The sequence below is a fragment of the Periplaneta americana genome, chromosome 6, assembly GCF_040183065.1.
Source record: "Periplaneta americana isolate PAMFEO1 chromosome 6, P.americana_PAMFEO1_priV1, whole genome shotgun sequence".
NCBI lineage: Eukaryota > Metazoa > Arthropoda > Insecta > Blattodea > Blattidae > Periplaneta > Periplaneta americana.
The window spans coordinates 161,996,819-162,014,172 of NC_091122.1; positions in this window are offsets into that span (position 1 = coordinate 161,996,819).

Below are 17,354 nucleotides of genomic sequence, written 5' to 3' on the forward strand. Positions count from 1 at the left end.
TCAAGTATAAATATCACTTGGATTTAATAACAACCAGTACAGCATATCAGTTGGATTTCATTACAAGTATAAATATCAATTGGATTTAATAAGAACCAGTACAACATATCAGTTGGATTTCATAACAAGTATAAATATCACTTGAATTTAATAACAACCAGTACAACATATCAGTTGGATTTCATAACAAATATAAATATCAATTGGATTTAATAACAACCAGTACAACATATCAGTTGGATTTCATAACAAGTATAAATATCACTTGAATTTAATAACAACCAGTACAACATATCAGTTGGATTTCATAACAAGTATAAATATCACTTGGATTTAATAACAACCGGTACAACATATCAGTTGGATTTCATAACAAGTATAAAATATCACTTGGATTTAATAACAACCAGTACAACATATCATTTTCATTTAATAATAAGAATTATAAAATATCACTTGGATTTAATAACAAGTACAGAATATCAATTAAATTTGTTAACAACAAACACAAAATATCTCAGTATTTACAGTACATAAAGGCAGCTTATGTGTAACAAAATATTATTGTTACTGTAAGTAAATCGCATCTAAATACTTCAGATCTAATTCAAAGTTTGAATTTAAAATAACATAAGCAAACAAAGTACGTTGACTACGTGCTTTACGAGTTTCTATACATTACAATAAATCACTGTACATATTTTAAGTGTTTCAAATGAAAAAGTCATCTTTTTTCTGATAAAATATACTTGTAGTTTGAAATACTAAGCAACAGTGGAACGTAAATATAGTGAATTCAAATGCACGTATTTTCACGAGTCGTCTTTCACATTAAAATAATTCAGATTGCAGTGGTATTGGTAGATTGTAAAATGCCGCAGTTCGCTTCTAGACAGCCCGCCGCGCCACCTTGCAGATTATCCTCGTCAAGATGGAACTCGTTTGAGATGAAGAGCAATGTCAAGAGATTTGATGCCTTAAGGAGGGAGGTAGCCATTGACCTACAAAAATTTAGTGAAATTCATATTTTTATATCTCAGCTATTACAAAAGCTAAATGAACAAAACTTTTCATGCTTAATATACATACATTACACTTTATAAAACACTATTCAGAATATTAAAATAGCTAATACCTGTAAAAATTTGCAAAGTAGTGTGACTTTTTTTACAACCGTAAAACAATTATATAATAAAATATACAATTAATTAAATATCTGTATGATTCTTTTACTGGAATGTTTTAAAGACTTACATCAACAACATAGTCTAGGATCTTTTACATATTCCTTCAGGAAATATTTTTTCTTAACCAAACCTTTTGAGGAAATTTAATATTGAAGGTAACGATTAAGAAAAAAAATATATTTCTTGAAGGAATAGGTAAAAGATTCTAGACTATGTTGTTGATGTAAGTCTTTAAAACATTCCAGTAAAATAATCATGCAGATATTTAATTAATTGTATATTTTATTATGTAAGTGCTTGACGGTTGTAAAAAAAAAAGTTATGCAAATTTGATATTATTTTTACAGGTAATTATTAGCTATTTTAATATTCTGAATAGTGTTTTATAAAGTGTAAAATGTATGTATATTAAGCATAAAAAGTTTTGTTCATTTAGTTTTTATAGCAGGATTTAAGCTAGAAAATAAATAATTGTCGCAAAAATGCACAAGTGATAAATTATATTTGTGCAAATTGCGAAATGCTTGACCAATATTCTAAATAATTGTGCAGAAAGATAAAATTAATAAATTATGCAGAAACAATTGTTTCTTGGAGTTTTATTACTTTCAATCCATCTTACCACACTCTAGATATACTTATGTAAGTAAATCATTAGACGTAGGTATGTTTAGAATCAATTACTGCTCAATTTACATCACATTAAAATTAGGCCCTTCAAGATTGTTGGCAGAATGGTAACTCTTTTTACCGAAAGGCGGTTTCTAATTTGAGTTTTAACAAGATTCATGCAACTAAATCCTCATTCACAATTTACAGTATGCGATGGAATTATATAAATCACTTAATTTACATGAATTGCACCAACTCTTTGAAATCAATTCCTGAACATCTGTTGCTCAATAATTTTTTGAACATTACCCAGGTCATTAGCATTTCATTTAAATTCAGATTAGTTCAAATACATCTGGGTCATTCCATACAAAATTTTAAGAATATGCAAGCGATGTCATGAATTTTTTTGGGCTTTTAATATAATAATGTTATTATGAAAACAAATTAAACTGCCAACTATGACTGATATATCATTAATATTTTAGTCATACGGATGACTGAAAAATGGGTGGCAGTTACATGTTATGCATAATTTAAAATATTCTAGACACACTATATGAAGTGTCATCGAAACTAAGCAGACGCCATTGCAATCCTGAATAACCATATTTTAATACCTTAAAGACTAATCCGAATAATATTAAGGCAGGCTCATAAAAACACCTCATTGGAAAAAAGAAATATTTTTATATTCGAATGCAACAAATTAAATTCATGCGAATTTCATTCGTATTAAAGAAAATCTTATTCCTAATCCATCGCCCAAGTTTTATGACTTCATCTAAAAAAAACCTGTGAATAATTAAATTAATAAAATTATTAATTTTTGTTCCGACGGTTGAAAATTGCTTGCTATGTGTGGCGGTCGCAGCGTTCGCAAGACATAACGATGAGTAATGTCAAACGTCCGTCTCCCTGACCTTGATCGCTCAACATTCTGTACGACGGGAGAGCCTACCTGCTGAGCTCCTTTGTTCCGCTGAGTTATTTTTATTAAAAACTGACATGATATTTAAGTCAACATTCTGAAATTTTCACAGTGGAATCAATATACCCTAAAGAATTAAACACATGTTTTTTTCGTCTGTAAAAATTAATTGCATTTTGTATTCTATATTTTTTTAAATTATTTTACGGTGGGTAACTATTTAAAAAATTATATATATATATTTTTTTTCATTTTAAGGGCATTTATAAACAAGGCTCTCCTTTTTCGAATTACATTGAAATGATTTTTCCATCTTGCTTTACATAGTAAGAAAACTTCAAAGAATGAAACCATGTTCTTTGTTAAACCAATATTTTAAATTCTATTTGCTGCCAAACTATGAAAGATATAAATATAGTATTGCTTGAAATTCATATTTAGAACATAGAAAATAACCTATTACAGTATTTTTAACTTTTGAGATATCATGGTTCAAAAACATACTTTTTTGCTTGGAATGACCCATCTCTGATTTTATTTTCTCCATTACCATCTTTGTTTTTGAAGTCCAATGTGGTTGTCGCATTTTTGCACATTTACATTAAAAGTCTGTCGCATTTTTAGAAGTCGAGTAGCAAAATGCGACAAATGCGACTGTGGCTTAAACCCTGTTTTATAGTAGCTGAGATATATAGGCAAAAAAATTAATTTCACTCAATTTTTGCAGGCAAATGGTGTACCTCCACCTTTAACGCGCAAAATCTGTACACGCTGATCTAGTACAAAAACTGAATTTTCCACGCTTCATACAATATATTATTTGAATGATATTTGACCCATTTGAAGAAATAAAATAAAGGATTTGTCGTAAAGAACTTTAGTCATATTTAACCTTGCTCCTTCATTGTCATTACCTCCATAACGAGTAATTCGTTTGCCTTAGGACTTGTTTATATCTTTAGAAGGTAAATCACGTTTCATGATCCGCATAACACACTACAAGCATAACAGCATGTCGATGAGTGCAGTGATCGTAATAGTGAAAGTGGAATGTTTCTGAAAGATATGATTCACTCATAACAGAGGACAATGATGTAATGTTACCCCACTCCAAACAGAGTAATGAATGAACTCCACCTTCAGATCCGTTTATTTCCTCTTACTACGTCCAGTCATCTTATCTATAACTTAGAGCTGAAGGAGAAAAGTTTCAGAATCAAATATATCAAAAGTGACTCATTCATTGGTCCTGCAATGTTATGTCAGCAACCTAGAAGTTAAATCCTGCTAGATGTGGGTCAAAGCACTATGGAAAACCCATATGCCACAATATTACACCTCGCATCCTGATTATTTATGTAATACCTGGGACACAGCCTCCGAACAATGCTTGGCGATGAGTCACATGACGTCACACAATCCTGTTTGGGTGGGACTCCTGGCCTTTGGAAGCTGCGATAAAGAAACATGACTTAAGTCAAGAAAGATGCGTCTGCATCCCAATGTTTATTGTACCTGAGTATACAACTTATTTCTTTTTATTCTGCAGATCCGGTATCGATATTTTTTGCTCTTGATGTTCTAAATTTATACGTCACTGCCATACGTTGGTAGACAGCATTCCATATAACAGGATGTTTGGTTGAGTATGAAAATGCAGTCCAACATTATTCATATGCAGTCTGCCAATTTTGAGGATGGGAGTGCCATCTGTAAGGCAACTCGCATTGGGTTTTCCCGTATGCTTAAAAAATATCGATTTACTTTTTAATGGGGCCTCGTGTATGTTGCTATGGTTTGTTTATGATTTTAGAACTACGCCCTTTAAGGAATGGCATCTTGTGAAGGATCCTCCCTTCTGGACGGTGATGTAAGCATGTGTAGTGGCATTGAGTTGCTTTATTTTGAAGTAGGAAGAAATGGTGATGCTCTTGACTCCGCAGAAATTTTATTTGCATTGTTATTTACTTAACAGTATTCAATTCCTTTATCTTCATTTTATTTTCATAATCGAGATACAAAGATGACTAAGCATTTCTATACATGAATATATTCGTAGAGGTTCTTTAGTACTCTCTCGAACCTCCAGAACTTGAATATAATTACTATTTATACAATCTAATGTTTAAAACTTACAGTAAACCTTTATGGTCTTAGAAAATAGCCAACAAACAGAATATTACAGCACAATGTACTATAATATTTACAAAAAGGACGCCACTGCTGCCAACATATGAATAAATCATGGCGAACTTAATTAGTAACTTCAAAACTAAACAAGTGAATGAATTTGGAATTAATGGGACCGTCTATTGCTTATCTTATAATGTGGTGTTAATATGTTACATTTTATTGATGAACGTTTTCGACATATTTATGCCGTCCTCCGATCTTGAAAAGTTATCTTTTATACATACTTAATATTATGCCACGTTGGTTAAATGCAATACATAACTAACAAACAACTAAATCATAATTACGCTATTTTAAGGCGAACATGTGATTACTGTGTCCTCAATCAGCTGTTGATTGTACAATGTCACTTCATAAAATGTTAAAACACAAAACACTAGTTAAATAAAAGATTAAAACAAACCTATAAACATTAATATTAAAACATTAAAACTATCTACAAAATGAAAATAAACAAGTGAAGATACTCAACAGAAATTAAAACAAATGAATAGAAATTAAACAGACAAATCCTTCTTATTTACTGCCAAATTATTTTATCATATTTCAAAAGTTGGTACAATTCAGGCCAATCATTCTCAGCAGATTTTTAGGTGTGTCCTTTCCTATCAATAATTGTTTAATGACCGGCCCAGCAATGGACATCATGCCAATAACTTGAACATTATTATTAACAAACAAATGCGACATAATATTGAATTTTTAACATTCCAAAGCTACTACAATATTTTAGAATTGGCCTACAACACCATAGAATAATACAGAAATTAGTAAATAGCATTTAAGTTTACATCTACGCCATGTTTTTATTTTTGTGCAGTTCACGTTATCAATTATACAAATCGATGGAATATTCCTTTTATCGATTGTGGAAGTCTTGCATACCTGCGTCTATCTGCTTGATAAACTTCTACAAAATGTCTACTCTTTTGAGTCATTCTACCATCATTGTGATATATTTATCCGATACTTCTTTTCGAACTTCAAAATAATCCAATTCTCCCTCCATGATTTTCCGTCTATCAACAGCTGTTCTTCCGTGACGAGCGTAGTTGGTTCACCAACTTCAACAATACATACGGGCCAGTTCATTCTGAGAAAATTTTAGAGATGTCTTTTTCTACCGGCTGTTCAATACATACAGTACATGTTAATATTAATTTATTAAAAATAATAAATTTCGATATAATATTAAATAAAATATTATACGTTACAAGAATTGAAGTGTTTTATGAATTCGTTCCGAAATTTTTTATAATAATGACAGGTCTAAATTATTTTGATAAGTAGGCCTAGTTATTATTTAGTAATAAATAATTTAATTTTAATTGTTCATATAAAACACATTAACAAATTGCAGTATCAATAATCAAAATCTTCATTGTTATGTTCTGTGCAGAATAATAGCCCTGATCACATATATAATAGATTGGCCATCCTCATGTTAAAAACGGTAACATGTGGAAGAGAACAACCACCAGGATCGCCACCGTCGATTGGGAACGACCGCTAGATGGAAGTACAGTTGCTCCATGCAATTCAAATAAGAGTTACAGTTTGACTTCTTATGCAGTAGCTAGATGGCAGCATAGTGAAATTGATAAAGTTGTTGCCGTCAAAGCCTATAAGGTTGAACAATCTGTTATATGTGATCTGAGATAGTAGTAATATAATATATAATTATTTAATAACAAAATTATAATGTTATTTCTACATTGAACTTCATAACTTGTTACACAAGAGAATGCTCAGTGAGATAATTTTTAAATACATCCCTTACATGAACTGCTGCAGCTGAAAGAGGTCTGCCACCCAAGTGTCTTCCGTTGGCTCTATCTGAAAATACTGTAACATCTTTCAAATTATTATGCATTCCTTCTTTGTCAATAAGTTGTGCAACACCAAAATATTGCTTTATTACGTCATCGGCAGTCTGTACATTAATTTCTGTGGCTTTAGATAATATTCTCCATTTACTGTAAATTATTCCAAAAGCACAGTTTGCTGTTTTTCTAGCTCTAGACAATTTAATGTTAAAATATTCTCTCCGAAGTTCCGAATTTTGATTATTGTATGGTTTCAGAAGATTCAACAGAGGCTATGCTTCAGATCAGCAGTTGAAAATTATAAAAATATTACTCCTCGTGTTGCTCCGATTTAAACACACTCACTGTTGAGGTAGGCTATCACATTGCTAGTATGATTGTCTTGAACCGTAGCAGATATCGTTTATCGTTACTTCAATATAAACGTAATCTTAGACAATCATCGCATATAGGGCGTGCAATAAGCCTAAAGGACCTAAGTGCAAGGATCCATCCAGGATCCAGTCCTCGTGAAATCAATCAAATAATAAATCAAGGTTATGTTGAAGTATCTGTAGAAAACAAAAAGAAAATCGCTTCGAATATTCTTGGTCAAAAGGGAATTGTACGTATTCTGCAAAAGAAATACCGAGTCGAAGTCGCTATCGATTTGAAATGTTATCGTGTTACGAGGGCTTTGCTTAGGAAATAATAGAAAATAGAGTTACACAGAAGGCATTGCATATAAACTCTAATAATATGTTAAATGTTTCAATTAGATCAGATTTTCATTCTGTATCTGTATTTATAATAAAATGTTATGTCTTTTATATTAAAATTGATAGATTACTTTTTTGTTAATACAATATGAAACGTAACTGGCCGTATATATCGATTGTAACAATGACAGCATCCATGGATAATAAAGAAGGCTCTGGAATACCATATAAACTGCAGTTTCACTATTTTCGTGTAGTATTCTTATTAATGTTGTAAAATAAAAGCATATGAATAATTTAAAATCAATTCATATTAAATAATAACGTGACCATGTTATAAAAGTCGTATTTACATGTTTTTAAAAAAAACTAATCTCAGGAAAACAGCTTTCCACTTCGCCATGTTTGCTAGAATCCTCGGAAAACGATATAATTTCGTATCGGCATTTCTTTTGTAGCCCAGTGTACGCGCTAGTAATCAAGCAATGATAATCATCACTGGAAATTCTTCACAAAATTTGGCATTTGGTCTTAATTTGTATAAATGCAAAGGATGTATGATAAATGTAATATACAATAAGTAATGCAGTGTTTATGTATGTTCTTTACAGTAAATTGAGAGCTGATTATGTTAGTGTGTGATTTCTTTTTTTATTAGACTTAATGTGTTAACGAGTCGATTACTGCACTCAGTGACGTAATCAGTGTTGCTACTATGGTAATATTAGTTTGGATAAGTAGGCATTATTAAACGTTCGTGGATAAAAGTTTGGAACATTTTGTGTGCTTCACTGTGAGAGAAGAAGAAACATGCTCGCGCTTTGTATTGTGTGTGGGCCTGGGACGTAATAAAGAGACATTTTAAAACTCTCTGAGTTCTGAGAACATCACTAAGCTGGTTTAGTCCAAAAAAGGACCGACTTGAGGACTGTGATGACCTTATTGAGGGGCCAGATGCCCTTAGGAAACACGTGCACAGAATGGGGATCCTCAGCGGTCTAATGGCTACTATGCCAGGCATTGGATTTGAGGTTCGCGGGTTTAAACCCAGCCAAGAACGATAAAATCTCATCATGTCTTCCTTCGAAGGGAAGTAAAGCTGTGGACCATTGTCTTGTATTTAAGGTATGTAAAAGGATCCTGTCCCTGATAGAGGGACCCAGGAAAAATTTGCCCACCATTTCTCGCTCATGTTGAATTGCATAACCTCTCACTTGAATTCGTCGTTAAATAAAATACCCTGTATTTCGAAATGGTGGTAACACTTTCATAGAACTATTATTAATAATTAAGTATTAATGGGAAATTAATATAGTGCACGTCATTTGATAGTATATAGCCTACTTAAAGAATCACGAGTTGATAGGCCTATAATTCTTCTCTTTTTAAGTAGCTACTATCGGTAGAATAAAATGACAAATGAGATACTGAAATTATAATGGAAGGAAATACGTTGAATTAAAAAAAAATATGTAGGGTGAGTTGGGGTAATTTGGGTAGAAAAGTCTTTTTTAAGTTTAGGGAGTCGTAACCTATTACCATGATAAAATTTTTACAGTCTTTTTTTATATGTTAGCACTGTGACCTTCCAGAATGATTCTATTGCATTTTCAAGTATGGTGACCTCTTCTTATCATAATAATAGCCCTAAGTTTAACTGTACTCAATTTACCCCGTGGATGGGAAAATTTAAGTATAATGTGTATTACTGAAGTAAAACGTGCTTTAAAGTCTTATAAAAGTCCCAACCATAGTTTAGTGTATGTATCCTAGTAGAGAATGAAGAGGTTAGGTAGACATTTAAACATTTTAATTAGACCTAATAATATATAAAATGTCAGCCAATACTTAAGTTCTTGATAAGGCTTATTTTATAAACTCAAAATATCTCCCATTAAAATCAGGGACAAAAACACTTTGGATATTTATTTGTCTTCACCAGTCCATAATTATTTGTGTACGTGGTATGATCTGAAACGAAAACTAGGTTAGTTACTAAATAGCCTATAATTACAACCAAATTATCCCAAGATTGTAAATTGTAATTTACTAACAACCTATTAATGATATATTATTACATTTATTAAAAACATGTTGTAAACATGTGGAATGTACGGATGCATAAATTTAGTTAATGTATCACAGCTTATTTCCCAAAAAATATTGCTTTGAATGTGATGTGTAATTTAATTTTTGTTATCATGCAGTATCAGTGTTTTTTAACACTCCATGATAGACAATTGTAAAATAGACAATGTATTAAATTGACATGTGCACCCAAATTACCCGAAGTTTAGATAAATTGTAATTTAATAACAAACTGTTTAATGAGACATATTTTGAAATCAATAAATTTAAAGGGAATCAATGCAAAATGAACAGTAAATAGCTATTCATGTGAATAACCTAAAGAATAGGAATAAATATCAGAATAATATATACCGTGGTGACTATAAGGATATAAATATAAAGTATAAGCAGCATTAAAAAAGATTAAAAAAAATAAAGTATACCTACATAGTTAATCATGACCAACCAACTAATCCATTTAATAATCTAATTACATCCAATTTATTTATTTATTTATTTATTTATTTATTTATTTATTTATTTATTAATTAAAAACATGTTTTAAACATGTGTAATGTTCACATACATGAATTTGGTTACTATATCTCAGCTGGTTTCCCAACAATATTGTTTTGAATGTGATGGGTCATTTCGTAGACTGGTAAACAAGAAAGAGTTTTTTTTTATCTACCAATATCACTGTGATCCAACATCAACACAATTTTTTAACACTCCATGATAGGCAATTGTGAAAAAGACAATATGTATTAAATTGACATGTGTTTGAAGATTAGGTAAAGTTTTATTCAGTAAATTTTAACTTATACCCAAATTACTCTGGCACCCATATATTATACATATTTGTTGAAAATCCAGGCAAACTTCTACGCTCTCTCTGGCAGGAACTGGTACAGAACAGTGAGTTATTGTTAGAAGATTAACGGTTCCTATACGCAAACATGTTTCTGCACGTGAGAGAATCACTAAAGCAAGGTACAATAGGCTCTATAATAATATGTTTAATAAGCTATTTGAATCAATTTCAAATTCCAATTATCGTAAACATGAATAATGTTAGAAACGATTATACTACGACATTAATGTAGAGTTATTTTATGTGCTGTAGACTTATGCAAAATTAATTACGGTACATACATTTATTTAATGCAATATATACACTGTGCCCGGGCTAGAAGCATCAAGAAATAATTGTTCACCATTTATTAACAGAAGGATATTTTATTATTTTATGTTTGGCACAGGATTCAGAAATTCTCCAAGATTTTATTTTTATAACAATACTAGAAATCTATATAATAAAGCATTAAAAAAAAGCTAAGATTTATCATTGCGATTTATGCCACAAATTGCTAACAGTCAACATTAATCATTCCAATTGAACGTAAAATGTGGACACCACAGAAAAAGTGAAGTGCGTGCTTCTGCTTGCTGAATTTAAATCTGTTACCCGAGTAAGACGCCGATTTCATCTAGAATTCAACGTGAATCCATTCTACGTCGAAATAAATTTTGCAGTGGGATAGAACTTCTGAAGAAACAGGATTCAAGGGATTCCACAAACAGGCAAACACACCAAGAAAAAAAATAACAACCGAAGAAACGGCCGATCGTATACGAACTGCGTTCAAGCGTAGTCCAAGGAAGTCCATTAGGCAGGCTAGTCATCAGTTACAGATTCCCAAATCAACTGTTCATAACGTTCTTCATAAACGACTCAAACTGCGTCCATACAAGCTCCAGCTTCTTCACCGCATTCAGCCGAACGATAGAAGAAGACAAAATTTTGCGACTGAAATTCTGCAGCGCATTGACGAAAACCTTTCATATCTCACTTTTTACTGTGGTGTCCACATTTTACATTCAATTAGAATGATTAATGTTGACTGTTAGCAATTCGTGACATAAATCGCAATGATAAATCGTATCATTTTTGTTTTCTTCAATTTCCTTGCTTTGTTGTATAGATTTCTATCATTGTTGTTATAAAAATAAAATCTTGAAGAGTTTCTGCATCCTGTGCCAAACATAAAAATAATAAAATATCCTTTTGTCAATAAATGGTGAATATATATTTCTTGATACCTCTAGCCCGAAGACGGTGTATATAATAAGCGCAATTTATTACTTTTGGGATAATAAGAAAAACGTTTTGTATGCAATTAAGGAACCGAAAATGTATCCTTTTTTATTTAAGTGTAGGGTATATTAAATTGTTTCATTTGTGTATTTTCAGCAATAGCACAGTCTAGTATATACAGTCACGGAGCTTGAGTTGTGAGGGTGCTAGGAGACTGTGCCGGTACTATTTCGCATTGTCTGTAATGAGGCGATAGTAGCGATCGTAGTGGTTAGCAACTATCTATGGATGCATATTTACTAAGTATTGAGCTTCGTGACTATATACTAGACTGTGGTAATAGTTTAATAATATAAATTATAAACATTAATAATGTACCATATCATTCTCAACGCTATAAAGAAACTCAATTGTTGCGAAACTTGTAAAAACGCCCTACTGATAAATTACGTATTGTCTAGTGATACTGGAACTTTTAGATAATATGGAAGAGACAAGCGTGGTGGATGAATGGGAACTGAAGTTATCGGGACTAGGCCTATAGTACAGCCCATCATAACGCATATTGTATAGTCTTTATTTTTAATAATTATAATAATCAGATTTTGCAACAAAATATGTCTGCCCCTATAAATAGCATTTACGACACATGCTGTCAATAAATTGCAGACTAACTATTCTTCGAAACGGATACTGGAAGAGGAGCGTGGTTTTCCAGTGATCGTTGTGGCATTGACCTTTGAATGACTTCCTCCTCAATGAGGTAAAGTATCGAGTATATGGCAAAAACAGATGATGGCGAAGGCTGTTGATGGTGGAGGTGGGAGGGAGAATAATGATGGAGTTCGAGCGATATGATCTACTCCTCTCCTCCACACATCTGTTCACAGAATGGTACAATGATCTGCAATTTCGTGATCCTCCCTTTCTTTAAAAAAAATACCAAGTACTTCATTTTCTTTCTGTATTTCCGTCTATATTGTATTGTATACAGTGTGTAACGAAAAAAGTGGGGGAAAACTTCAGGTATGAATTCCTCATACGTAGAAAAGAAAAAATGGTTATATCAACATGGGTCCGGAGTAGGGCTTACGAGCATTGGCTTAGTGCACTAAAGTACGTTTGTTTGCTGAAATTATTATGATGGATTCTGTTTACATTTCCTTAATGGCGTACGCAGAATTTTGTCGAGGGTGGGGTCATTCCTCATTATTAATAGTAATATACGTTACAAGAGCGGTATGTTGATGTTTTCATGTTCGAGGAAAAGGTTGAAAAAGCGAAACGTAGTTGAGCTTTTTTAATTTCCGAGAACATGAAAACAAACATAACGCTCGTGTATCGTACATTATTTTGCTCGAAGATCGTTTATTACATACCTGAAAGAGGAATTTCTAATTAGTAACAATGAAATCTTCATCTTGGTTTCTGTTCAATGACGGCAACTTTTAAAAACTAAAATATCTATCTTAAACATTGTTGCTATAAAATGTTTTCTGTGTTTACTATATTCCAGCAGGCCGTGATATACGTCTGTCTTTTTTTTCCCCCTAGTCTATAAATGCGAACTTAAAACAAACGGTAAGGTTATGTAATGATTTATTTTTCATTTTAATATTTTAACAATATTATTTATATAACATATTGCAGTAATAACATCGGCATCTGGAATCTTGTTGATTTTTTCACGGCTTCCTTAATGTTACTTGCATTACAAGTGCAGTAACTTTTATGGTGCTGTAGAGTTTACTTAATTTTTGCAAATATTTAAAAACAATAATTAACAGTGAAATTTAGGTGAAATTGCAGTGGTAAGTTTCCAATTTATAATTATTACTATGTTAAACGTTTCTAACAATAATATGTTAAAAGCCTAAAGCAGTAAAATGAATATGGCGCTTAAGCAGTAAGAAGAGGGAAATTGTTATGTGTGTTACGTTGGGAATACTGAATGTGGTATTTCACACTTACCGCGTATTGGTTCTGTGCGGAAAACAAGCAAATACGCACGATCTCGTACAAAATTATTTGCAATTTACATTATCGGTATTTTAAATTTTGTGTATTATTATTATTATTATTATTATTATTATTATTTATTAATTAATTAATTAATCATCATCATCATCATCATCAGCTGAGTTTTCACAGGGGGATGTGAAACTATTTCCAGGAAAAACGTTCGCGACAACATCGTCACGCTGCGGCTGCGAAGAAACATTTGCCAATGTAAAATAAACCCCTTCCTTGCGTACGCCCCTGCTTACAAGCAAACGTTCTGATGGCGGCAGATAAAAAAGTTAAATTTTTTTCTTCAACCATGTTAATAATGGCAAAAGAAGTGCTTATACAAATTTTGGCCACTCGACCGCAATTACGAGGGCCGTAAAAAATAAGTTCACCAGGGGCTACTAACAGAAAAAAAAAACACAATTTCATTTGACAAATTTATTGGAACGGACACAGCAATTGTTGAGCTATTTTTCAACATATTTTCCATCGGAATTGAGACATTTCTCATATCATGGGATCGACAGAGAGAGGTGCAGATGCAGTCAAACGCTGGTTCCGATCTGAGGCGGCTGACTTCTACGACACAAAAATTGATCCCATGTTATGACAAATGTCTCAATTCCAGTGGGGGATATGTTGACAAATAGCGCAACAATTGCTGTATCTGTTTCAATAAATCTTTCTATGCAATTGTGCTTTTTTATATAAACGGCCCCAGGGAAAATCACTTTCTGGACGGCCTCGTAATTGCGGTCGAGTGGCAAAAATTTGTATGTGCACTTCTTTTGACATTATTAACATGGTGGAAGAAAAAAATTTAACTTTTTTATCTGCCCCCATCAGAATGTTTGCTTGTTAGATGAACAGTTTTTCACATATTTTAATGATATTAAATTAAGCGTAAATTCAAAACATCCCTGACGGCTTCAGAATTGTTTTTACTTCTAAAATTTTCCGTGAAGGACTTACATTTCATGATAAAGAAAATTGCGCATGTTTTTAAATTCGAGAATTGGTTCACGAAATAAAAATTTTCTTACAAATCATAATTTTTGCTTCATAATTTTCTTTAATTTTTAGAAGTTAAAAATTAATATCATGAAAAGTTTCCAGTGAAGAGCTGATTCCATCCACAGCTTTGTGTATTGGAGTATGCTGAGTATTCTTGCAAAGTTTCATGTAAATCGGAGCGAATCCATTTAAGGAGCTTTGTTATGGACCAAAAACGTAGTTTTGAGAAAACGAAATTTTTTTGTGGGTGTGATAGGTTTAAAAGAGCTGCGCGTAACATTTTAAAAATGGTCGCCAGACCTTTAAAAATAGTAGGCGGGGGCTAAATATAGGACAGAATTTTAGACAAATGTATAAGGTAATTATTTATGTAAAAAAATATTTATTTTTATCATTGTGGCCAAAAATTCGGTCTTAGTGTTCCTTAAGTCCTGTGTGAATAGTTGGGTGTTGAATTGACCTTTCTACTCAATGAATGAATTCATGGAGTATGATGTGAGTTTATTCAGAGCAGAAGTGCTGTAAGTCAAGAATGGGTAATGAGGTTTAAAGTAAATATTCTGTAAAATACAGCGCAAAGTAGTAATTAATATTCACTTTATTTAAACGATTAGTAGTTGGTGGGTAGCAAGAAGGACGTATTAATTGCTACTTTCCGCTGTATTTTACAGAATGTTTACTTTAAACCTCATTATCCAATTTTGACTTACACCACTTTTGCTCTGAACAGCTCATATAAATATTGCGCTTTAGAATTGTACCCTTTATATTTTAATTTTTCTCTTTGTATTTTAATTTTTCGTTTTGTTTTTGTATAAATGTGTTAATCTGCATCATAATCTGTTTATTTGTCTATGTTTGTTTATTTACTTATAGTCTATTTGTTTATTTAACTATATTTGAGCTATATTTATTTGTTTATGCATATGTGAGTGTGTGCGTAGGCCTATATTATAAAAACTGACGATATCATATTCAGGCTTTATATTCTGGTTTCTGACAAATAAATATTCCATTTTGAATCTTGCGTACATTACTTTTAACACTTTAATATAATTAATTGATTAACTAGTGGACTTACTCGTGTTAATTATATAAGATTTGTCCGGCTTACAGCCTGCTAGAGCCTACTAGATCACGGCGTCATCTCGAACTTCTCTGCCTGTTATGTGGGTGTGTTTGATTGTTGAAAGGTGTTGAAGAGTGGAGTCAAATATACAAACACACTAAAACACACCCCGATCAAATTCTCAACACACAGATCAATTTCAGTACACACACACACACACACTATTTGACTCCAATCTTAAACACCTTTCAACAATCAAACACGCCCACATAACAGGCAGAGAAGTTCGAGATGACGCCGTGATCTAGTAGGCTCTGAGGATGGTGCGTGAAGCACTGAAACAGCTGTAAGCCGGACAAATCTTACATAATTAACACTAGTAAGTCCACTAGTTAATCAATTAAATAAATATTATGTACCGTACATACTTAGGCCTACTTACTTACTTAGGTTACTTACTGGCTTTTAAGGAACCCGGAGGTTCATTGCCGTCCTCGCATAAGCCCGCCATCCAGAGCAAGATTAATTCAGTTCCCTACAATCATATCCCATATCCCACCTCCCTTAAATCCATTTTAATATTATTCTCCTATCAACTTCTGGGCCTCCCCAAAGGTCTTTTCTCTCGGGTCTCCCAACTAATACTATAATATGCATTTCTCGATTCACCCATACGTGCTACATGTCCTGCCCATCTCAAACGTCTCAATTTAATGTTCCTAATTATGTTAGGTGAAGAATACAATGCGTGCAGTTCTGCGTTGTGTAACTTTCTCCATTCTCCTGTAACTTCATCCCTCTTAGCCCCAAATATTTTCCTAAGCACTTTATTCTCGAATACCCTTAATCTCTGTTCCTCTCTGTAAGTGAGAGTCAAAGTTTCACAATCATACGGAACTACCGGTAATATAATTGTTTTATAAATTCTAACTTTCAGTTTTTTTGAAAGCAGATTGGATGACAAAAGCTTCTCAACCGAATAATAATAGGCATTTCCTATATTATTGATCCCGGAAAAAAATTGTTGAGAAGGTCAAGACATTCAATTTTGAAGTTAGTAGTCTTAAGAAGAAGAAGAAGAAGAAGATTTTCTATATTATTATTATTATTATTATTATTATTATTATTATTATTATTATGTATTTTTTATTTATATTACCATATCTTGTACAGTATTTCAATAAACATAAATATAATCATAGACATGATGACGATGACGACAAAAAAGGAAGAAGCAGAAAATGAGAAATACGAAAGGCAAAGTTGTAGCGAAATATAAACAGAAGATGGTACGAAATTAATATTAAAATTCAGTTTATTGAGATGATGGGTGACTAACGTTAATTATTGTTGGGGGGGGGGGAAATGTAAAAAATTAGGAGTCCATTAACAATAATACAATGAATTGCAAGGTCTTGTGGGTGCATTTAATGGCGGTTATTTTGAGCGTACCTGCACTGCAATTGTAATGTAGGCCTGCTATATTCACTTAATTATACGTTATAATGGGTGAAACTAGCGCTGAGGTAGTTCTGGTGATTTCGAAAGTGAAAATAGTTGAATTTATAGGGGAATTTTTGTGGAGATGCAGTTGTTCGTATATGTAAGACATAATAAAAGGCTAAACTAAGCAAACCTAACCTGTC